The following is a 24962-nucleotide window of genomic DNA, read 5'->3' on the forward strand; positions in this document are numbered from 1 at the left end:
CCGCAACGCAGAGTACTTATCACTATACGATCATGGCTTATATGTGGAAGCATAAAATGAGTTCAAAACCTTTAGGATCTTCAACCAGGACACCTAGGCAGACCATGAAAGAATGTTGATGTCAAAATGTTGGTGGAATTATCCAACTGCGCAGATCCGATAATCCCAAAGATTTGGGGTGAGACAACATTGAAAAAACGTTTTTCTTTGTTGACAGTGTCACTTCTTTTGTGGCTTACCTCTTCATCATTTCACATCTAAAGTATCGTATCATATTACCTTGCGGGTTATACCACACCGTACATACCATATCATGTCGCCCATACAACTCATGCATGAGATGCAGTGGCTGAGATATTCAGGCGATGTGTTGCTACCCGATTGTGGTCTCCACTCATCATTTCATATCACATCCTCGCCGGATTTTCAATATCTTCACATCGAAAGTATCTTGGCACAACGTACATAATGTGATGTGTCAACACAAATTGTCCAAGAAGAGGCGGCCGAGAGTTTAAGGTGATGGATTGATAATCCGCTGTGCTCTGCACGCATGGATTCCCATCCTCGTCGAAGGGTGGTTTTGAATCTGGAATCTGGCTTGTATTTGACTCTACATAGTAATATTTATATGCTCTTTGGCGGCTTGGTGGTACACTGGTTAGCACGTCCACTTCACAGTTAGGAAAGTGCGGGTTCGATTCCACCAACAGCTGTTGCATGTTGTTGATGATGTCTATTGCTGGGTCAGGAAAACTAAGATGTGGAGTAACGGTTTGTTCTTTATTGGCAAGATCTTGGAATTGTTTAATGGCGGTCAATGCACACGGCACTTCAGCAGATGTAACAACATCCCCCATCTCCAGGTCAAGCTATTATACTGTCCGGAAAAGGCGGGAAAGCGTCACCTGACTATTTTGTATCTATGTTTATGAGAGTCACTGTCCTGTGTGTGTGTGTGTGTGTGTGTGTGTGTGTGCGCGCGTGCGTGCGCGCGTGTGTGTAAGTGTGAGTACGTGTGTGTGTGTCTATTCCATGGTGTAATGGTTAGCACTCTGGACTCTGAATCCAGTGATCCGAGTTTTAAGTTTCAGTGGTACCTCAAATAATTGGTCAAATAGTATTTGATAAAGTAATCACATGTTCTCCGAGTTACAATGTCAACTGGTGGAACTTACTTTAGATCTTGGATGGTTCGAAAGCTAATGCTCTTCTAGATTACCGTATAATGTTGGCATGGTGTGATTGTGAGCACTCTGAATCTAGCAATACAAGCTCAGGTCTTGGTGGAACTTACAATTTGTAGTCATTTGTCTGGAACAAAAATTTGGAAATTCCAATCCAGTACATTGTGTACAGCACTATGAGTGTGTAATCACTGCTTCCACTAATTTTGTCAGTTTAGTAAAATGAGCGCCTTAGAGAGTGCATTGTGCTTAGAAAAATGATGCCCCTCCTTCTGTCACTGCCAGGGTTCCATAGTGTAATGGTAAGTACTCTGGACACTGAATCCAGCATTCTGAGTTCAAGTCTTGGTGGGACCTCAAATATATTGTCATATAGCTGGGTAGAAATTGTGAAATGGTTGCTTGTGTGCTGCCCCATGAAAGCCTATGCTTCTATACACCTGAGGGTTCCTTGAACACTCAACTCTGAAACCAGTGATCCCAGCTCAAGTCTCGGTTGGACCTCAACCCTTTGGTCATACACGGTCATATGCAAAAGTTTCATTCGTATGCAAAATCAATTTCAAGATTTTCCTTTATAAATCATTGGCTGTTCAGATCAGCAATATCAGTTAAATATATCATATAACGGACAGAGACAAAGATATTTGAAAAGTGAAATGAAGTTCATGGGAGTTACAGATTTGTCAAGAAGAATGGTCCAATATACCTTCAACCAGAATCCACACTCACATTAGAAGCAGCTATAGAAGCTTTAGGAAGTATCTAGAGCAGTGTTTCTTAACCTTGTTGGCGGTACCAAACCCCAGCAGTTTCATATGCGCATTCACCAAACCCCTCTTTAGTGATTTTTTTTTTTTTTTTCAAGACAGAGATGTTTTTACTGGTGCACAAAATGAGCCGTGCATAAACATCACCTTGTTCAAAGAATAAAACAAACACAATGCATGAATTCACAACAAATGACATACCAGCAAATTAGTGTGACTTCTGCTTTTGCCTTTGCGAGACCAGTTCAGATATGTGGATATATAAATCAAGTGTGTTCGGACCTCTGCAGTGGAGGCTCTGTCGAACCCCTGAAAACCACTCACCGAACCCCCAGGGTTTGACCGAACCCAGGTTAAGAACCACTGGTCTAGAGGCTGTTATTTCTGCAAAAGGAGGATCTACTAAATTTATGTACCTGCCTACCTTTGTTGAAATAATGATTGGACACTGTCTGCAAATCCAATAAACTTCTTTTCACTTCTCAAATATCACTGTCGCCATCCACCGTGTATGGATTCGGGCTAGCCCCCAAGATTAAATTGGGCTAGTTGATCAACAGCAATGTTTTAAAGAAGGGTTCGTCTGGGAGTTGAACCCAGGACCTCCCACACCCAAAGCGAGAATCATACCCTTAGACCAACGAACAAGAATGAGGGCTTGCGGACCATGTTACATTCCGTGTAACGTTGGCCTGTCAAACGCTCCACATAATGATAGACAACAGTGTTTGCAAGAGGAGCTTGTCCGGGAGCTAAACCCAGGCAATCATGCACCCAAAGCAAGAATCATGCAAGAATCATTCCCCTGTACCAATGAGCCCCATAGTCGACCAGCTGACCCCGTTACATTCCGATTGGTAGCCCATGTGACATGGACCTGAAGACTGAATGTCAGTGATTAATGGAATAAATGGAATCTGGTTGGCCTAATGCTCCTAATTCCCTAACTTCAAGCCCTAACGCTAACTCTAAAACCCTAATAATAACCAAACCCTAATAATTAACCCCTAACCTGCTAACTCGCTAACGGTAACCCCCTCACATTTAACCCTAACCTTCAATGCTCCCCCTAAAGGTAGTGCCCTCTAAACTTGAAGGCAGGCATATATGAACCAGACCAGCAGATTGTCCCATTTCAGTACTGTTTTAGAAACCTTTACAGATGGTTAAAATCCACATAATAGGTATATGCGCATGTGTTCCGTGAGCGTTCTCCTTTCTGTCCCCTCCCTTTCCTTTCTTCCGCCAAGCAGTGCATCTTGCCCCAACACAGGGCATGTTCCTCGTTAGTATCGTGAATAGTATCTCTGCTTGTTGCGTGAAAGACCGGGGTTCGCTTTTCAACCCAAGTGCGTTAACCTATGTTTGCAGCAGAGTTATTATATAGCTGCATTGGTTGTGCGTGCGTCTGAACTTGAGTGACCTGTAAGTTTTTCAAATTGAACTGAAACTTTCATCTGTAGCCACCTTCTACTAAATCAGTGGTCCCCAACCTCTTTTGTGCCACGGACCGGTTACGTGTCAGAAATATTTTCGTGGACCGGCCTTTATATAAATAAATAACACATTTATACACCGTATGTTTCGGACTATAAGTCGAGGTTTTTTTTCATACTTTGGGTGGGAGGGCGACTTTTACTCAGGAGCGACTTATATGTGAATTTTTTCACAAATTTTTACTTTATCATTAACACTTTACTTATTTACTAGTATAGTTGATCACTTCACATGTTATTTTCACTTTTTAACCGCATGAGGGGGCACTATGGCTGTGGAATAATTGGAGCCTCACTGACAATGAGTTCCATTTACTGACTTCCGAAGTCGGGAGATTTAGTGATTTGGAGTTATACAGATTATTCGATAAACTTGTTATTTATTTTATAGTTATTTGATATGTAGTTTATTTAGAGTAGCAACGTGTATGTTGTTAGACTTCAGTAGTTTCCGATTTTTTAGGGAGGCCGTGAAGGCAGCAGGGCGTGGGGGGGGCGGAAAGAGCGATCCTGGGCGCTTGCGTGTGTTGGCTCACATGTTGAGCTCTTGATTTGTGAAATAAAGAGCCGGCCTGTTACCAAACCCACGTCTTGCCTGGTACTTCTGTAACGCTACGATATAGTTATATATGTAGATCTGTGGAATAATTGGAGCCGCCAACTGAAAATGAGGCTGACATCAGCGCCGCACGTAGGTCCGGAATCGACAGCTGTTTATTTTGGGGTTTTTTTTACACATAGGATGAATATTCCGGTGGATTTAATGATTTGGAGTGACACGGATGGTTTGTTAAAATTGATGTTTATATTACATTTATTTGATATATCTAGTCTGACGTCCGTGGCACACGTATTCTTTCCGGCGTCAATTTTTTTTTCTTTTTTTTTTTTCTCAAGTGACACGGAAGACGAAGATTCTGATGGATTTATTGATTTGGAGTGACATGCATGGTTCGATAAAATAGTTGTTTATATTTTTGTTATTTCATACATAGTTTATATATTGTTATATGGGCCTGTAGCAAAATTTGAACTGCAACGCGCCGCTGACATCGGACTTGTTGACTTGACTTAAATCACTGACATTCAGTCTTCAGGTCCATGTCACATGGGCTACCAATCGGAATATAATGGGGTCAGCTGGTCTAGTATGGGGCTCATTGGTGCAGGGGAATGATTCTTGCCTAGGGTTCTTTGATTACCCGGGTAAAACTCCCGGACGGGCTCTTCTTTGAAACACTGTTGTCTATCGTTGTGTGGAGTGTTTGACAGGCCAATGTTACACAGAATGTAACATGGTCTGCAAGCTTTCTTTGAGGCTCGTTGGTCTAGGGCATGGGTGTCAAACTCATTTTTGTCGCGGGCCACATTGTAGTCAAAGTTTCCCTCGACGGGCCATTATGACTGTCAACCCAAATAAATAAACGCCTCATATTATATACAGTATAAGCTACAAAACAAACTGACAAATAATTGCTTTTTCAAATCAGACTCGTGGAAACTTTTCACATATTTCAAAAATAATTTTAAGAAGATTCTTAAAAGTTCCGACAATTTGCAATGTTAGTATGACATAGATTTAATGCGCAATTTGTCGTTGCGGGCCACAGAAAATGATACGGTGGGCCATAACTGGCCCCCGGGCCTCGAGTTTGACACCAGTGGTCTAGGGGTATGAATCTTGCTTTGGGTGTGAGAGGTCTGGGGTTTAACTCCCAGATGATCCCTTCGTTAAAACATTGCTGTTGATCAACTAGCCCCATTTCATCTGAGGTGCATGTCACATGGGCTGTCAATTGAAACGAAACGGGTTGTGTTCATTTACCTTGGGTCTCTTGAATCTGTTGTTTCGATTCTCATCACTTGAATCTGCCGTCATGTGTCATCCATTGCGCCACTCACCCTACAAGACTGTATCGACTGTAAACTTGTGTGGAAAACTGTCATTGTCCAAAGGAAGGCTGTTTAGCAACAGTGACTAGCAGACAAATTCAACAAGGTCATTTGATTATACCATAACCCGGATTCGAATCGAACATTAACCACTACACGATCATGGCCTGTATGCAGTAGCGTTAATAAGATGCACATGTTGGCCATGATCGTATAGTGGTTAGTACTCTGTGTTGTGGCCGCAGCAACCCCGGTTCGAATCCGGGTCATGGCACACTCCAATTACTGTGTGGAATTTGTCCCTTTCTTAATATTGCTAAACAGCCATCTTTTGGACAATGACGATTTTCCACACGTTTGCGGTCGATAGCCTTAACTTGTAGGGCGAGTGGCGCAATGGATAAAGCATCATGGCGTATTCAAATAATGTCACCCATTTTTTATTTTATTTTTTCATTTTTGCAAAAGCTTACAAGCCACATATTCCCGTGGGGCTCGTGGAGCAATGGATAACGAACGCATCTGTCTACAGATCAGAAGATTCCAGGACTCCTGGCCAGCTCACATGCCATTTTGTGGTCAACATTAGCTATGTGTAATTTCTGTGAACTATTGGGTTGAAGTAACTCACAGACACTGTCAACCAATAGTCTTTCCAATTTTGTCTCATCTCGAGACTTAGGGATCATCGGATCTGCGTAGTTATTGGATAGTTCCACCAACATTTTAACATCAACAATCTTTCATGGTCTGCTTGAGTGTCGTGGCTGAAGATCCTAGAGAAAAGACCCTAAACATGCAACTGCATGTTGGCCATAATATAGCATTGAGGCGGCTGCAACCCCAGTTTGAATCTGGTTAATAGCCGAATGAACTTGTTGCAGTTATTTTTTATTCACCCTCAACAGTCTTACGTTGGACCATGACAAATTTACATACACGCAAGCTTACAGAAAATGACAACTTCCCGTGGGGCTAGTGGCTCGTTCCTTGCTCTGAACGGACAGCCAAAACGATTCCTAACACTTACTAATCAAGTCCTAACCAATTCCTGTGTGTGTATGGGGGAGGGGGGGGGGGGGGCAAAGGAACCAATCAGATGGCCCGAATCCATGCATGGCCGATGACGGCAGTGATCAACACAGTGATATTTGAGAATTGAAATGAAGTTTATAGGATTTGCAGACAGTGGACAATCATTATTTAAACAAAAGTAGGCAGGCGCATACATTTGGAAACCCCAACAGAAAAATGACATCAATATTTAGTAGTTCCTCCTTTTGCAGAAATAACAGCCTCTGAACCAGTGGTTCTTAACCTGGATTCGGTCAAACTCTAGGGGTTCGGTGAGTCGGTCTCAGGGGTTTAGCAGAGCCTCCCTCCACTGCGGAGGTCCGAACACACATGATTTATAAATTCGTGATAACGCATATCTGAACTGGTCTCGCAAAGGCAACAGCAGAAGTACTACTGATTTGCTGGTATATCATTTGTCGTGAATTCATGCATTGTGTTGGTTTTATTCTTTCAACAAGGTGGTGTCCATGCACTTCTGCATAAGTTCCGCTCTAGTCTTCTGGCCCAACTCTTTCGTACATATGATGACCATGGAAAGTTCTTTGCGAATGATCAATCTTTGCCTTTCATGTTCATCGGGACTACCCTTTTAATAGGTACCTACACTGTGTATTTGGATAGAGACTGCTGAAAGGGGACACATATATGCGTCGTGAACTACATGCATTACTGCGGGTGAAGAAGAGTGAACAAATAAGTCAGCAGACAAGCTTGCCGATTTATTAGTGCCCAGAAGAGCAGCACTCTGTTCCGTACTGTAACCTGCTAGGTTTGTTCCCGGTTCTTTATCTTTAATGCTCGATATGCTAACAGCAATTACCAAGAGGCAGCCTTCACAGTTTAACTCTTTAATGTATGCCAGAATGATCGATGCACAGCTGTGGAGCCCTTTCTGCCAGATGCGAAAGAAGGTCCCTCTCTCAGCGCCAAGGTTCCTGCTCTTATACTACTCTGGGCCGCCTTCCTGCAAGGAGGCGACTCTGCCTAATCTGTATGATAACGTGTGACCTTGTCGTCTTAACTGAGAGCGAATTCTACATATGTGCAAAGGGTGTCATAGAGAAGAGAAAGCTAATAAAGCAAGAGAAGGGTTGCAGCGATATAACGGCATAGCTCAAGCTACCCAGCTAAACACATGTGCCAAAGAGGCCTATTCTAACAAACCGTTGGTGAGAATGGCTAGAGATAGACTCTTATTGTTCCTCCCCACGGAAATCTTTAGTAAAAGGCGAACGATTTATTCGATCTGAAGAGAAAAAAGAATGAGCTGATAATCTGGGTGAAAACGGGCCACCCCACTGCTGGTCTCACCAAATTCACAGGGGGTCTCACACTCAAATTGCAGCAACCATTAATTCTAATACAAACAATAGACGTTCATAGATTTACTATACTTAGAAGGCCTCAACCTAAATAGAAGGTTTAAACGAACGAGTATTTTGTGTTCATTAATGTCTTTTTTACTTAAAACATTGTTGGCGCACAGGATTGTAGGTACCTGATCGAACACATTCTTTCAAACAGCGATTGGGCGTCTATTTTGAGTATTGAAGGTAAAAACAGTTGTATGTCTTGGTACGTGTACTTTTGATATCAGAGAATGGGAAATGATCCCATCTCTGTGTTTTATTTGAAAACATGTGATTTCATAACGACACAAATCGAGAAAGAAAATACGATCGTAATTTCTCAAATGATTTCTCAAATTTCAGAAGTGCTCTATATCTCTCGTGTCGCAAATAATTGAGGCTTTTGTCGTTGCAGTGGAGGTGAATTTGGAGTGTAATTCACCTCCACTGCGACGGTGGCGTTCGAGATTTGACATTTGAATATAAATCTGTCCGTTACATTCCGATTGGTAGCGAATATGACATGGACCTGAGGACTGCATTTTAGTGATGAACGAATTCTGAGCGACTTCTACATATGTGCAAAGGGTGTCATAGAGAAGAGAAAGCTAATAAAGCAAGAGAAGGGTTGCAGCGATATAACGGCATAGCTCAAGCTACCCAGCTAATCACATGTGCCAAAGAGGCCTATTCTAACAAACCGTTGCTGAGAATGGGTAGACGGGGAAGCCTGTAGTAAGTGAGTCCGTCACTCGCATACTCCATCGTTTCTCGGCCTTTTGGCTAAAATCAAGTGTAGTCTCGGTTCTTGGGTTTGAGGGATTAAGAGAGCTGATCATAGAAGAGAGAATTTTAACCATAAAAGTGGTGCCAAAGAGGCCTATTCTAACAAACCGTTGGTGAGAATGGGTAGAGATAGACTCTTATTGTTCCTCCCCACGGAAATCTTTAGTAAAAGGCGAAAGATTTATTCCATCTGAAAAGAAAGAGAGATCTGATAATCTGGGTCAAAACGGGCCACGTCACTGCTGGTCTCACCAAATTCACAGGCGGTCTCACACTCAAATTGTAGCAACCAGTCCTTCTAATACAAACAATAGACGTTGATAGATTTACTATACTTACAAGGACTCAACCTAAATAGAAGGTTTAAACAAGTATTTTGTTTTCATTAATGTCTTTTTTACTTTAAACATCTTTGGCGCACAGGATTGTAGGTACCTGATCAAACCTTCTTTCAAACAGCGTCACCTATCGATTGGGCGTCTATTATGAGTATTGAAGGTAAAAACAGTTGTATGTCTTGGTACGTGTACTTTTGGTATGAGAGAATGGGAAATGATCCCATCTCTGTGTTTTATTTGAAAACGTGTGATTTCATAACTTTATTCAAATCAGGGAACAAAATACGATCGTAATTTCTCAAATGATTTCTCAAATTTCAGAAGTGCTCTATATCTCTCGTGTCGCAAATAATTGAGGCTTTTCTCGTTGCTGGCATGGTTTGGAGTGTAATTTACCTCCACTGTGATGGTGGCGTTCGATATTTGACATTTGAATATAAATCTGTCAATTTACTTTAGAAAGTAAATGTTGTTTTCTAGAAATCTATACTGAGATGTATGAGGAACAACAATCGGGCGTATTCTTAAAAAGACAGACCTACAGCCGACAAAAAGGTTTTGATACGTTCATATCATATGACGAGTCAGGAACGTGGTAATTCCATATTATTTTGCATTGACTAATTTGGTTAATACAGTTTAGCAAGCAAATGCACAGTTCCATAGTACAGTTAATAACATGCTCAAAAGCATTCAGTGTGTCACAGCACCGCAGACCTAAACTCCATGTACGTACGACTGCGTGTGATTTTTGTTTTAATCAAAAAGACCAGGGGAGAGCGCGAACGCAGTCCACGACTGTTGTGTTTATACGGAGTAGAGATGAACGCGAATGCAACTTCTTTATTCAGCAACTTTTTATTTTCTCCCCACTCATGTCTTACATAGCAGTACAATGCCCCTGGCGCACCACAGAGCCCCCAACTGTCAACATTATTTGAGACCTCCAATAACAAACTATATAATATTATAGTTTCAACATACGATAATACCACATCTCCCTTTTTCCAGGGATCATAGGGTAGACTGCCTTTGTCTCGTCAGACCTTAGAGCAGTGGTTCTTAACCTGGGTTCGATCGAACCCTAGGGGTTAGGTGAGTCGGCTTCAGGGGTTCGGCAGAGCTGGTATGTCATTGCCCCGCCCCCGCCCCGCGACCCCCCCCCCCCCCCGCCCACGGATGGCTGAACACACCTGAATATCGTGTAAATTCGTGATAACGCATATCTGAACTGTTCTTGCAAAGGCAACAGCAGAAGTCACACTGATTTGCTGGTATGTCATCCCCCCCTATATAGAGGGGTTCGGTGAATGTGCACATGAAACTGATGGGGTTCGTTTAACTCGCCCCCCAAAGAGGGGTTTGTTGAATGCACATATGGACCTGATGGGGTTCGGTACCTCCAAAAAGGTTAAGAACCACTGCCTTAGAGGATTATTCTGCCTCTTGTGTAGAAAGGTCTGTTCCTAACTTTTGCCAAGGTCTTTCAGGGCACCCTGATGGCACGAGTGCCTCTTTTGGGTTGTGTCGCTCTTGTATGCATGTCCTGCAGTTCAGTACCATTTTGTTCACTTGCTGGCTGAGTCCCGGCCACCACACAGATTGACGTGCACGTGATTTACATTCCAGGACACCTAAGTGTCCTTCGTGTAATTTGAACAGCACGTCGTTCCTCATTGCGGAAGGTATTACCAGTCGTGTGTCCTTTAGCATCTTTCACTGTTAATGTGGCTCGCTCCGGCCAGTCATTTTTTAGCGCTGGTTCCTGTTTTGCATGTGCTGGCCATCCTTCCATGCACATGGTCATGACACGCGAGCAGACACTGTCGGCTTTCAACTGCTCTTTCAGGTTTTCTGTATATGATGAGCTGACAGGTAGACTCTCAGTGACACAGTCCACAAATATGTTTGTGCTCTCCATCAGCTCCTGGTCATCAGTGGACATGCGTCATTTTACAGGTTGCACGTGAAAGTGTGTCTGCTGTCCAAAGCGACTTTCCTGGTACGTGCACGATGGAGTATGAGTAGCGCATCACCCTCATCCTGAAACCCTGGATTCTCTGTGGCAAAAGATCCAGTGCTTGGGCTCCAAGCAGGATGAGAAGGGGTTTATGGTCGGTCTCCAGGCAAAACTCCTTTCCAATGAGGAAATCCCGAAACCGTTCACAGGCCCATGTGAGGCCCATGTGAGGCCCAGAGCTTCCTTCTCCACCTGTGTGTATCGTTGCTCAGTTGGAGTGAGTGACCGTGATGCGTAAGACACAGGCTTCCATCCTTCCCCTCATTTCTGAAGAATTACGCCCCCCAACCCATATGATGATACATCAGCAGATACTTTGGTGTCTCTGCCCGGGTCATACATAGCCAGCACCGGAGGAGAGGACAGAGCTTTCTTTAGGTCTTCAAATGCTGCTTTTGTCCTTTTGGGGCACGACCACCATGCCGGCACACCAATCAGTTGGCTCCTTCACCCGACTAATGACGCCCAGAGCTTCCATGCGCTGGAGCTCTCTCTTGACTTCACCCACCAGTGGTAGTGGAATCCTCCTGTTTTTTTTTACTGAATATGGCACGGCACCTGGCTTGACCTTTATGGTGTATGTTTGTTGTAGCTAACCCAGACCGCTGCGCAACTTGGGGTAACTTGCCTTGAAAGTCTCCATGTCTATGCTGTCGACTCGGATAAGCAAGCCAAGAAATGTGCTCTGGTTTTGATCAATATATCAGTGTTTTTTTTTCATTTGCCGTTCTCATCCCTGATGTTTAGATCTGCTTCAAAATGAGGCTTGTCATCTTTCTGTGGCAACTGTGATTTTTTTCTGTGGCTCATCACCTGACACCTACCCACAGTTTGCGGTGTATTTGTCTCCCTAGACTCAATATATATATTTGTGTGTGTATATATAAACAGTGATCTCCAAGAACCACCATCATGTGTTTTTTTTTTTAACAACGATTACTTCTAGAACATTCCTTGAAAATAATACGTCCTCATCAGTGAGTTGTTTTAGAACAGGCCTGTCGGCTACTCATGTGGTAGTTGGGGGCTGCCTTTTGCCGATGGGCACAACTGTAGTGAATGCAAACTTCCTGTGTTGCAGAGAAGAACCAGCGGACACACATAGTCATTGCTTTTCTTTTTGTACCTTTAATCAGAAATCTGCTATTGGCTGTAATGAAGATTTGGCACACAAAACGTACCTATATTCCTGGACTTGGACTCTGACTCGGGGACTCGGACTCGGTCGGACTCTGTCATTTTTGCCGGACTCGGACTCAGACTCGGTGCTGATTTTGACCGAGTCCACCGAGTCCGACAATAAAAAAATCACGTTCAATTTTATTTTCATCATGCTGCTCAGAATGCGAGTAGGAATACTGTCCACAGCCCTGCTTACGATCAATGCGGCCACGTTGAGTTGCACTTAGGCTAATGTTTACATTATGTACCAATGTCAAGGACGATTATGTCACCCAGCTTATATCATTGATGTGTTTCGATAGTTGTGGGGTCGTCACTAATTATTTGTGTTTAGATAAATGTCTGAGCTATAATGGTGTAATTAATGATTAAAAAATATTATCTTACATGTCCCGTGTTTCAGAATGGTTATTTAATTGGGCAAGAGTGTTTTCAAGCGTTTTGCCTCATGCCAATGGCACTCAGGGCTAAGGGTGGGCTTCAATGACCATTTTTGTAAAGCCACGCATTTAATACCATGTCAAATAATATATTAGAGTGTAGGTTATGTTCCAATGTATCCACTTCTATCGGTTAAATTGTCAACCGTACATTTATGACTATGCCTCGAGTGATCTACGTTATGAACTAGCACAACTCCGGTGGGGCAGGGAAAATGTTATCGATCCGACGTCCGATTGGAACGTCGCCTCACTTTTACGTCCGCCCTCTCAGCAAGGGATCCTATATAAGCCGAACCAGCCAGTGTGAAAGCAGTTGCGTTCGTTCTGATAGATTTTGATCTAAATTAGCCTTGACTAAAGACGAAGCAGTCACATGAATTAACGGAAAAAATTGACAGCCGGACTGGGACCCGGACTCGGACTCGGTGGTCAAGAGGCCGGACTCGGTGCAAAAATCCGACCGAGTCCACAGCCCTGGCTCAAACCTCATTGAATAAAGTACATAAGCAGACAAGTATATTCACATATTAAATAAATAAAAGAAACATTTTAAACATATAATTATACCTACACACCAAATCAATAAAGAAGACATAACTAGACATTTTTGATAAGTGGTAATGAGAAAGGTTTTTATAACTTTATGATCTGATATATATATTTCTGAGCACTTTGAAATAACAAATGTTTTTTGATATATTGCCTGAATAGCTTAATGACCCTTAAGGAACTGTTCAATGCATGCCTGATGATTTTCTAAATCACGGACACTGCCAAAGTCGTCTAAAAATGTTCAGTACTTGATTGTATCTTATGTTTTGACTAATTCTAGACACCAGTTTTCGATTACTACTGAACGTTCTGGACAGAGGGAAATATTTTGCCTAACAAAGAAAAGATATGGTTGAAAGCATGATTAAACTAAGAATATGATGACGTAAGCAAGTACATGGAGATCAAAAGAACAAACAAACAAAAACATGGTAAGTGGTGAGTACAAACTTTGCATGGTCAGGGAACATTAATAAATAGGTAGATGATGTCACAGCCAAAAGCTCACATAATTCCGTACAAAATGACAAAATTGAAAGAATGATGAATGGATGAGGTGGAACAGTATATGTGCAAGAATGTTTACAGGAAGGTCACTTGGAGATAAAACCAGCAGGTGCCAGAGGGAGACAGCCAAGCCAAAGACGATCGTCAAGGCTGAAAGACGGAAAGGACAACAACAGCCCCCACAAATCGAATCTCCCATAATCAGCACCCAACCCCACGGAACCAGCTCTCACCGAACCAGCACCCACTCCCATGGAATCAAACTCTCCTGTGAACTTGCCCCACCCCAAAGACTCATCACCCATCAAACTCGGCCCACACTGGCCGACTGAATATAAGCTGACCAAAGAACCTTGAAGGTGGCCTTTTCTGAATGGAGACTTTGCGCTCTTGAAAGGCCCAGCGCTGTATTGTACTTTCCTGAAGACAGAGCTTTCTGAACAAGAATTGTGATTGAACTCAACCAACCTGTGTAAGTCTAATTTCTGCTTCAGTGTCTTAGCATTTTCCTAAATCTGAAGAAATCAAACGAGCACACAGTGAGTAAATTGGATAACTGGTGATTGGCAATGACTTTTGCCGTGAGGCGCAGATAGTGCGCTCCCTAAATTGTGGACAAAATCCAACAGGTGCATGAACTCAATCTGTTCTTCAACAGATTTGATTCCGCCTCCCCCCCACCCCTTCACCTCGCTCCGCATCTTTTTCTACCACCTTCGACACTCCAGCCCCCCCGCCAGCTCACCAACCCCCTCCCCCGGAGTCACTCTTCTGTCTCCTGTCTCCACTCCATCACCCCGGTCTTCCGACATCCCCCTCTTCTTTACAGATCTTCAGGTTCACTTCAGAAAGATCAAAGCAGGGAAGACCCCGGGCCCAGACGGCATCTGGCCGAGACTGCTCAGGGATTGTGCGGACCAGCTGAGTGGTGTGGTCAGGTACCTGTTCAACCTAAGCCTGAGCCTGAACAAGGTCCCAGTACTGTGGAAGACCTCCTGCGTGGTCCCTGTACCAAAGGTGCCATGCCCCAAGGAGCCTAACCACTTCAGGCCTATTGCCTTGACTTCCCACCTGATGAAGACTATGAAGAGGATCATCCTGGGTCACCTGCGTTCACTAGTGGGAGCGCAGCTGGACCCCCTGCAGTTTGCTTACCTGCCTGGTGTTGGGGTGGACAATGCATTGATTTATTTACTGCACAGAACACTGCTTCACCTGGAGGACAACAGGAGCACTGGGAAGATCATGTTCTTTGTTTTCTTCAGCGCTTTTAACACCATCCAGCCGTCACTGCTTAGGGTGAAGATGGAGAAGGCGGGTGTGGACCAGTGCCTGACTGCATGGACAACGGACTTCCTCACCGACCGGCCGCAGTTTGTGAGGTTACATCGCAGTGAGTCCGACGTGGTGCACTGCAGCACTGGTGTCCCCCAGGGTAGGGTGCTCCTTTCCTTTTCACCCTGTTCACGTCAGACTTTACCCACGACACCGCACACTGCCAAATCCAGAAGTTCTCCGACGACATGGCCATTGTTTGAAATGTCGCAGAGGGGAACGATCTGGAATATAGGTTGGTCATCAAGGACTTTGTCAGCTGGTGTGAGCTCAACCAGCATCAGGTGAACAACACCAGCAAGACGAAGGGGTTGATTGTGAGCTTCGGGAGGACAGCACCCATCTTCACTCCAATGAACATCCAGGGATCGGACAGTGAGGTAGTGGAGAACTACAAATTCCTGGGTGTTCGCCTTAACAACAAACTGGACTGGACTGGACTGATCACACCCATATCCTGTACAAAAAGGGCCAGAGTCGCCTCCATCTGCTGAGGAGACTGAGGTCCTTCGGTGTGTGCAGGGCTCTCCTCCGGACCTTCTATGACTCTATGGTGGCCTCGGCCATCATCTACGCTGTGGTCTGCTGGGGTGGGGGCAGTAGTGACCGGGACAGGGGGGGACTGAATAAGATGCTCAGAAGAGCGAGCTCTGTTCTGGGCTGTCCCCTGGACTCCATTGAGGTTGTGGGTGAGAGGAGGACGTTGATTAAGCTTAAATCCATCATGGACAACACCTCTCACCACCTCCATGAGAGTGTGCGGTTCCTGAGCAGCTCCTTTAGCGGCAGACTTTTGCACCCTCGGTGTAGGAAGGAACGGTTCCTCAGGTCCTTCATTCCCTCTGCTGTCAGACTTTACAACATGCATGCCGCCTGATAAAATGAATGTGTTTCGTCTCTACTAGCAGCACTTGTGTTTATCCTTGTCTGTTATTTACCCTTTTTTGTAATTCTGGCACTTGTTTTATTCTTGCACTCGTATTATTATTGCACTGATATGCGCTGCTGTGACAAGTGAATTTCCCTGCTGTGGGATGAATAAAGTTCAATCAATCAGTCAAGAGTTGGTTCAGACTGAAGTCAAGTTTTTGATTTCAAAGCATGACACGTTAAATTGACTATGAAAGGGATCGTCTGATCCGAAGTCAGGTGCCTTATCCATTAGGCCACATCGCCATGTGAAATACTCCATGTTTTCAGTGTGGCCTTGATAAGACTGTTTAACGGTTCCCAACAAGCAAGGATGCCCAATGTGGGAACCGAACCCACGGCCCTGAGTTTAAGAGTCGCATGTTCTCCCCACTGAGCTAACCAGGCTTTTCGACCTTGGAATTGTTTCATTTTTTCATTTTTTTTGAATGGGTTAGGGGAAATAGAGAAATGTTTTAAGTGTGGCCTCTGAAACACATCTATTGATAAGACTAAAGAATCAAAGGTTCCCGACAAGTGTGGGCTGCCCAATATGGGGATAGAACCCACAACCCTGAGATTAAGACTTGCATGCTCTACCACCTGAGCTAACCAGGCTTCTCCTAATAAGAACTGTTTCATTCTTTCACTTTTTTTAATGGGTTTGGTTCATGAAAACCAGAAGCCACGTTTTAAATCTGGCCTCTGAAACACATTCATTGATAAGACTAAACATTTAAAGGTTCCCAACAAGTGGCAGCTGTCCAATGTTGTCTCTAGTTGGAAACCCCAGCCCGAGTTGGAAACCCTAATTGGAAACCCTTGCCCCAGTTGGAATTCCTAGTTTGAAACCCTACCCGGAGTTGGAACCCTAGTTGGAAACCCTAGCCCTAGTTGGAAATGCTGGCTCTAGTGTGCAATAGAGAAAGCATTTTTTCTTTTGGTTTTTGTCACTTTGTTGCACTGAAAATGGAGATTGGGGGGGAGTCAGCACAACAAAAAAGAAATCAGAAACCAAAACCTTTCTGACAGTATAGAAAAGAATAATAAATAATACATAGAATAAGGGGCGGCTCGGTGGCGCACTGGGTAGCACGTCCGCCTCACAGTTAGGAGGGTGCGGGTTCGATTCCACCTCCGGCCCTCCCTGTGTGGAGTTTGCATGTTCTCCCCGGGCCCGCGTGGGTTTTCTCCGGGCACTCCGGTTTCCTCCCACATTCCAAAAACATGCTTGGTAGGCCGATTGAAGACTCCAAATTGTCCCTAGGTGTGAGTGTGAGTGCGATTGGTTGTCTGTCTCTGTGTGCACTGCGATTGGCTGGCAACCAGTTCAGGGTGTCCCCCGCCTACTGCCCGATGACGGCTGGGATAGGCTCCAGCACGCCCGCGACCCCCGTGGGGACTAAGCGGTTCAGAAAATGGATGGATGGACATAGAATAAGGTTTACTGTCTGTGAAGTTGAGTTTAATTGAAATGGCCAGTGGTTGAATCAATTTTACAGTAAAATAGCTCTGTAAAACCAACTATTCATGGCCTCGGTAGCGCAGGCGGTAGCGCGTCAGTCTAGTAAACTGAAAGTCGTGAGTTCAACCCTCACACGGGGCTATGTCTTATTTAGTCCTAACCCTAACTCGAGCCCTTGTTGGAAACCCTAGCCCCAGTTGGAAACCCAACTTTGAGAATGGTCAGACAGAAGTACCTTTTTCTTTTGATGAAGTTCAGTTTGATGGAAATGGCCGGTGGTTGAATCAATTTTACAGTAAAATAGAATTTTAAGACAGGTGCCACAAATTCTCGTTGGCGCAGGCGGTAGCGCGTCAGTGTCGTAATCTGAAAGTCGAGAGTTTGATCCTCACACGGTGCATGATTTATATATATTCCAACCCTAAATCTAGCCCTACCTGTAAACCCTAGTCCTAGTTGGAAATCCTAGCCCTAGCCTAGTTAAGTTTGATCAAAATGGGCGGTGGTTGAATCAATTTTACAGTAAAAAACAATTGCACAAATTGCAAATGCATAGCCTCGTTCGCGGAAGTGGTAGTGTGTCAGTCTCATAATCTGGAGGTCGTAAATTCGACCCTCACACAGGGCACACTTTTATATAGTCCTAACTCTAGCCCGAATTGGAAACCCTCATCCTCGTTGGAAGCCCCAGTTGGAAACCCTGGCCACAATTTGAAACCTTAGTTGGCTTCCCTAACCCGAGTTGGAAACCCTAGTTTCAGAATGCTCAGACTAAAAGTCACTTTATCTTTCTGTGAAGTTCAGTTTGATTGAAATGGCCGGTGGTTGGATCAATTTTACAGTAAAAAAGAATTGTAAAACTGTAAATGCACAGCCTCATTAATGCAGGTGCTAGCATGCCAGTCTCACAATCTAAAGGTCAAGAGTTCGGTCCTCAGGTGGGGCAGACTTTTTATATACCTAGTCCAAACTAGCCCTAACCCTAACTCTAGCCCTAGTTGGAAACCCTAGTCCTAGTTGGAAACCTTAGTTGAAAACCCTATTTTCAGTAGGGAGCAGGTTGCTCAGACTAAAATAACTTTTTCTTCTTTTAAGGGGTAGGGCAGCAAAGTAAGCAGGGATTGTGAATATCAGCAAGCACAGGTTGCTCAACTGGAGTCAAGAGAAACAAATTAAAAATTGTACATCAGATGAAAAATGTGCCTCTTTCTTTTGGCTTTTGTCACTGACATTTGGGGTCACCACAACAAAGATCAAAACAGCACAAAAACAGTTTACCTATATTTTGTCACGTCTCGCCCCCAACTGCTCCACTATGTGTCTGTCTTGGTTTCTGTCTGTGTGCTCGCCCCTCCCCTCCTGTGTGCCCATGATCAGTGTGATTGTTCCCACCTGCCTCTCGTTACCTGTCGTGTATAAAAGTCCTGTCTGCCCCTCTCTCCCTGTCGGATCATTGGTTTTGGTTTTGGTTGCTGTCGTTCGGTGTTGGCGTGCTGTCTTGGTGCCGTCGTGTCCTGCTGTCTTCTTGTTTCACGTCCTGGTCAGTCAAATTATTGTTTAGGTCATGTCAGTTTACCGAGTCTGTATTTTGAGTTGCTTCGGTGGACCCTGGTCCGGGCTGCACTTGGTCGTCCTGCTCCATGCTCCACACCCGACCGTGACATATTTTCCTCTTTCAATTTGATGATACACTAGACATGAATACCTGTTTAGATTTGAAATCTTATCCATTAGGCCAGATAGCCATACAGGAAATTCTGACAAGTGATAGCAGTGCAATGATTTTTGAGCATATACAGTAAATCTACAGCCTAGATTCAAGTGGAGTTAACTGACTGGATCAGAAGATTAAGGGGTTCAAGTCCCTTCGTTGTCAATTTAATGAATGTCAAGAGGAAAGTAGTGGATAATGTGTCTAACATTAAATAATAGTTTTTATTTTGTTTCTGCATTACCCAATACATCTCCTTCACATTGTGACACATTCTCCCATTATCTGTCTGTGTTAGGTAGAGAAAAAGATTTTAAAGGAAAGGTAAGTATTGTTGTGTTGTGTTTTGTTGTATTGTGTGTTGTCATTACCGTATTTTCTGGACTATAAGTCACGTTTCTTTTCATAGTTTGGGTGGGGGGGCGACTTATACTGAGGAGCAACTTATACGTGATTTTTTTGTCACAAATTTTCAAAATAAAAAAAAAAACGAAAAATGGATAAACGAACCGTGATGTAGCAAGGGATTACTGTAGTTTGAACTGCAAGTGACATCAGCGGCGCGGCGGTTGTTTACTTAAAGGACAAAGGATTCGATCACGGGATGACGAAGATGACGAAGGGCCCCATGTACTACCGGCATCTTTAGTGGCTTTGCTTGTAAGTGACACAGAGGACGGAGAGTTTTTTTTTCCCAATGATCATCACACACACATCTGGGTGTGGTGAGATTTGTCCTCTGCATTCAACCCATCCCCGTGTGATTTTGATCCATCCCCTGGGGGAGAGGGGAGCAGTGAGCAGCAGCGGTGCCGCGCTCGGGAATCATTTGGTGATCTAACACCCAATTCCACCCCTTAATGTTGAGTGCCAAGCAGGGAGGCAATTGGTCCCATTTTTATAGGTATGACCCGGCCGGGGTTTGAACCCACAACCTTCCAGTCTCAGGGCGGACACTCTACCACTAGTTTGAAGGATTTAATGATTTGGAGTGACACAGAAGGTTTGAAAAACTATTATATGTTTCACGCACACCCGGTCCTATTCTATGGAGCTCTCTTCGACCTCTGTGGCTGGAAGTGCCACCTCCAGGCATGGAAGTCCACGCTGCCACACGCCTGGAAGTCGATGCCGGTGCTTGGGGCTGTGTGGCGGTGAACTGTTTATGTTATTGTTATTTGATATATTTGTCATTTTCAAAACTTGTTCAGGAAAAAAAATATTATTCAGTGGTAATGTTGGACGTTTTCAATAAATACAAATTCATACAGTTTTAGGGTTCTCAGGTTAAAAAAGGCAATGCATGCACGGGGGCCCCCAGGGCTGCGTGCTTAGTCCATTGCTCTTCACCCTGCTGACGCATGACTGCACTGCGACCTACAGCGACAACCGCATAGTGAAGTTTGCGGACGACACGACTCTGGTGGGTCTCATCACGAAGGGCGACGAGACTCGGTACAGGTCGGAAGTTGACCTTCTGACCATGTGGTGCAGGGACAACAACCTCCTGCTGAACGTCAATAAGACCAAGGAAATCGTTGTTGACTTCCGGAAGGGTCACACAACACACCTGCCGCTGATCATCGACGGTGCTGTGGTGGAGTGGGTGAGCTGCACCAAGTTCCTGGGGGTGCACATCAGTGAGGACCTCTCCTGGTCCGCAAACACCTCGTCACTGGCAAAGAAAGCTCAGCGCCGCCTGTACTTCCTGCGGAAGCTCAGGCGTGCATGTGCTCCTCAGGCAGTCCTGTCTACATTCTACCGTGGCACCATTGAGAGCGTCCTCACCAGTTGCATCGCTGTCTGGGGTGGTAACTGCACTGAACAGAACTTGAAGGCCCTGCAGCGCATAGTGAATACGGCTGGTAAGATTATTGGTGCTTCGCTCCCCTCCCTGAAGGACATTTACACCTCCCATCTCGCCCGCAAGGCAACCTCGATTGCCAGAGATGTGAGTCACCCGGCTCACTCTTTGTTTGACCTTCTGCCCTCTGGGAAGAGGTATAGGAGCCTGCGCTCCCGCACCACCAGACTCGCCAACAGCTTCTTTCTCCAGGCTGTTAGGGCCCTGAACTCGCTACCCCCTTCTGCGTAGCGTGCGGCACTGTTGCGCTATTTTCTGGAATGTCTGCTGTACGCACACTTGCTCCTTTTTTTGCTCCTCTTATTTATTTATTTATTTGTTGTGTTATTTATTCATTATTTATTCAGCACGCTTTTGTTATACTTGTTTACTTGTTTGTCTGTTGTGGGCCATGTCTTGTCACCATGGGATAGGGGGGAACGAAATTTCGGTTTCTTTGTATGTCTTCGGCATGTGGACAAATTGACAATAAAGCTGACTTTGACTTTGACTTTGACTTAAACAGTTCTACGAATCCTGTTTCATCCACTGAGTGTGTATGTGTGCCACACGTTTTTAGCAATTAAGCCCGTGACTGAAAATGCCGTGTGCGGTAAAGACGTCGGCCCATGATCAAGAAGGTGGTTCACCCCATGTGAGGCTCAGCCATTGCACTACGGTTGTGCTGACCTCTGCAAATTCCCCTACTGTGTGAATCTTGACTCTATTATTTCTGGTAGTGGGGGACTGTGTTCGCGCTCTCCTCTGGTCTTTCTGATGAAAACAAAAATTAAGCGCAGTAGTATGCACATGGAGTTTAAGTCTGCGATGCTGTGACACACTGAACGCTTTTGATTATGTAATTAACTGTACTCTGGAACTGTGTGTCAGGGTTCTCCAGATTATTCTTATCGTATGATTATGTTGGAATGCAGCCTGTAATAAATAACCTAGCTAGATTAGTTTTATGCTTATGTTGGAATGCAACCTGTGATAAATCACCTAGCGTGTCCCATCCTACACAAAGTCGTAAAACACCCCTTGCTATGTTTTGACTAGAGGTCAAGGGCTTTCTCTATTCAGTCCACTCTTACCCCCACCCTGTTTCTCTTAATAAAAATGCTCTTGCAGGAGGCGAGAGTCAGACCTCCATTCGAACATCGCTGTACGCACAGCGACGAATGGACTCTCCACCTGCAGGTGTCTAAAGGGACTTACTCGTCTCCCGTGTGGTTCTTGCAAAATAAGTTGGACTGAGCGAATCTCTAACACTGTGCATTTGCTCGTTAAACTGTATTCACCAAATTAGCAAATGCAAAATAATATGTAATTACCACGTTCCTGACTCGTCATATGATATGAACGTATCAAAACCTTTTTGTCGGCTGTAGGTCTGTCTTTTTAAGAATGCGCCCGATTGTTGTTCCTCATACATCACAAGTATGGATTTCTAGAAAACAACTTTTACTTTCTAAAGTAAAATGACAGAAATATTTTCTAATGTCAAATATCAAACGCCACCAACGCAGTGGAGGTGAATTACACTCCAAACCATGCCAGCAACGTCAAAAGCCTCAATTATTTGCGACACAAGGGAGACATAGAGCATTTCCGAAGTTTGAAAAATCATTTGAGAAATTACGATCGTATTTTGTTTCCCGATTTGTGTTGAATAAAGTTATGAAATTACAAATTTTCAAATAAAACACAGGGATGGGATCATTTCCCGTTCTCTCAGACCAAAAGTACACGTACCAAGACATACAACTGTTTTTACCATCAATAATCAAAATAGACGCCCAATATAATTGAAAGAACGAGCGCCATCAGTGTTCGATCAGATACCTACAATCCTGTGCGCCAACAATGTTTAAAGTAAGTGAGACATTAATGAACACAAAATACTCGTTTAAACATTCTATTTTGCTTGAGTCCTTGTAAGTATAGTAAATCCATCAACTTCTATTGTTTGTATTAGAAGGAATGGTTGCTGCAATTTGAGTGTGAGACCGCCTGTGAATTTAGTGAGACCAGCAGTGGGGTGGCCCGTTTTGACTCAGATTTTCAGATCACTCGTTTCTCTTCAGATCGAATAAATCTTTCGCCTTTTACTAAAGATTTCTGTGGAGAGGAACAATAAAGAGTATACCATTTCCGTGGAGAGGAACAATAAGAGTATATCTCAATTTGTTGATGCTCTGCGAAAGAATATCAATATTGCAACGGATAGCCGCCTATATCATACTCCGTGCAACAATCATACGTTCACATAATTTATACCGGCACGTGTGAACATGTTCACATAAACAGAGAAATTATGCCGAGTGCAGACAGACAATCACGTTTAAAACCTCGTTTATCATCCATCCATTTATCCATCCTATTCCGCTTATCCGGGTTGGGTCGAGGGGGAGACAGCTTTAGGAGGGACTCCCAGGCTTCCCTCTCACTTCATCCAACTCAACCCGGGGAATCCCAAGGCGTTCCCAGGCCAGCCGAGAGACATAGTCTTTCCAGCACGTCCTGGATCGCCCGCGAGGTCTCCTACCGGTGGGACATGTCCGGAACACTTCCAAAGGGAGGCGTCCAGGAGGCATCCTGATGAGATGCCTGAGCCACCTCATCTGGCTCCTCTCACCGTAGAAGAGCAGCGGCTCTACTCCGAGTCCCTCCCGGATGACCAAGCTTCTCAAGGGAGAGCCCGGACACCCTGCAGAGGAAACTCATTTCGGCCGCTTGTATTCTGGATCTCGTTCTTTCGGTCACGACCCAAAGCTCGTGACCATAGTTGAGGGTAGGAGCGTAGATCGACCGGTAAATTGAGAGCTTTGCCTTTTTTCTCAGCTCTCTCTTCACCACGACGGATTAGTACAGAGTTCGCATTACTGCCGACGCTGCACCAAACCGCCTGTCGATCTCGCGCTCCATCCTGCTCTCACTCGTGAACAAGACCCAAAGATACTTGAACTCCTCCACTTGGGGCAGGATCTCATCCCCGATCCGGAGAGGGCATCCCACCCTTTTCCGACCGAGGACCATGGCCTCGGATTTGGAGGTGCTGACCCTCATCCCGACCGCTTCACACTCGGCTGCGAACCACCCCAGTGAGAGCTGGAGATCACGGCTTGAAGAAGCCAACAGCACCACGTCATCTGCAAAAAGCAGAGACGCAATGCTGAGGTCCCAGAACTGGACCCCCTCAACGCCTTGGCTGCGTGTAGAAATTCTGTCCATAACCATTATGAACAGAATCGGTGACAAAGGGCAGCCTTGGCAGAGTCCAGCCCTCACTGGGAAAGAATCTGACTTACTGCCAGAAATGCGGACCAAACTCTGGTATTGGTGATACAGGGACCAAACCGCCTTTATCAGTTGGCTCAGCACCCCGTACTCCCGAAGCACCCTCCACAAAACTTCCCGAAGGACACGATTGAACCCCTTCTCCAAGTCCACAAAACACATGTGGACAGGTTGGGCGAACTCCCATGCCCCCTCGAGGATCCTGCCCAGGGTGTAGAGCTGGTCCACTGTTCCATGGCCAGGACAAAAGCCACACTGCTCCTCCTTAATCCGAGGTTCGACCTGCCGACAGACCATCATCTCCAGCACCCCTGAATAGACCTTACCAGGGAGGCTGAGGAGTGTGATTCCCCTATAGTTGGAACACAACCTCCGGTCTCCCGTCTTAAAGAGGGGAACCACCACCCCAGTCTGCCAATCCAGAGGCACCGTCCCCGATGTCCACGCAATGCTGTAGAGGCGTGTCAGCCATGATAGTCCCACAACATCCAGAGCCTTTAAAAACTCTGGGCGGATCTCATCCACCCCCGGGGCCATGCCCCAGAGGACTTTTTTGATTACCTCAGTGAGTTCGACCCCAGAGATTGGAGAGTCCACCTCAGAGTCTCCAGGCCCTGTTTCCACAATGGAAGGCGTGTCGGTGGAATTGAGGAGGTCTTCAAAGTACTCTCCCCACCGACTCACGACGTCCCGTGTCGAGGTCAGCAGCACGTCATCTCCAGTGTAAACAGTGTTGACGGTGCACTGGTTCCCCCTCCTGAGACGCCGGATGGTGGACCAGAATTTCCTCGAAGCCATC

General features: G+C 44.9%; 4 non-coding genes and 2 pseudogenes across 4 annotated transcripts; 4 read left to right on the forward strand and 2 right to left on the reverse strand.

Annotated features, from left to right (window-relative positions):
• The first annotated feature begins 5548 nt into the window (after positions 1–5548).
• trnah-gug (transfer RNA histidin (anticodon GUG)) lies at positions 5549–5620 on the forward strand. Its single transcript has one exon. It is a non-coding gene; the product is annotated as a tRNA-His (tRNA).
• A 1957-nt stretch (positions 5621–7577) lies between these two features.
• LOC125990721 (U5 spliceosomal RNA) lies at positions 7578–7689 on the reverse strand. Its single transcript, XR_007489049.1, has one exon. It is a non-coding gene; the product is annotated as a U5 spliceosomal RNA (small nuclear RNA).
• A 967-nt stretch (positions 7690–8656) lies between these two features.
• LOC125990719 (U5 spliceosomal RNA) lies at positions 8657–8766 on the reverse strand. The gene has a single exon (XR_007489047.1). It is a non-coding gene; the product is annotated as a U5 spliceosomal RNA (small nuclear RNA).
• An 8611-nt stretch (positions 8767–17377) lies between these two features.
• Positions 17378–17450, forward strand: trnat-agu (transfer RNA threonine (anticodon AGU)). The gene has a single exon. It is a non-coding gene; the product is annotated as a tRNA-Thr (tRNA).
• Positions 17451–21478: 4028 nt separating this feature from the next.
• Positions 21479–21630, forward strand: LOC125990709 (U1 spliceosomal RNA; annotated as a pseudogene).
• A 1302-nt stretch (positions 21631–22932) lies between these two features.
• Positions 22933–23017, forward strand: LOC125990716 (U5 spliceosomal RNA; annotated as a pseudogene).
• Positions 23018–24962: the final 1945 nt, after the last annotated feature.

Source organism: Syngnathus scovelli, chromosome 20 (assembly GCF_024217435.2).
Source record: "Syngnathus scovelli strain Florida chromosome 20, RoL_Ssco_1.2, whole genome shotgun sequence".
Lineage (NCBI taxonomy): Eukaryota > Metazoa > Chordata > Actinopteri > Syngnathiformes > Syngnathidae > Syngnathus > Syngnathus scovelli.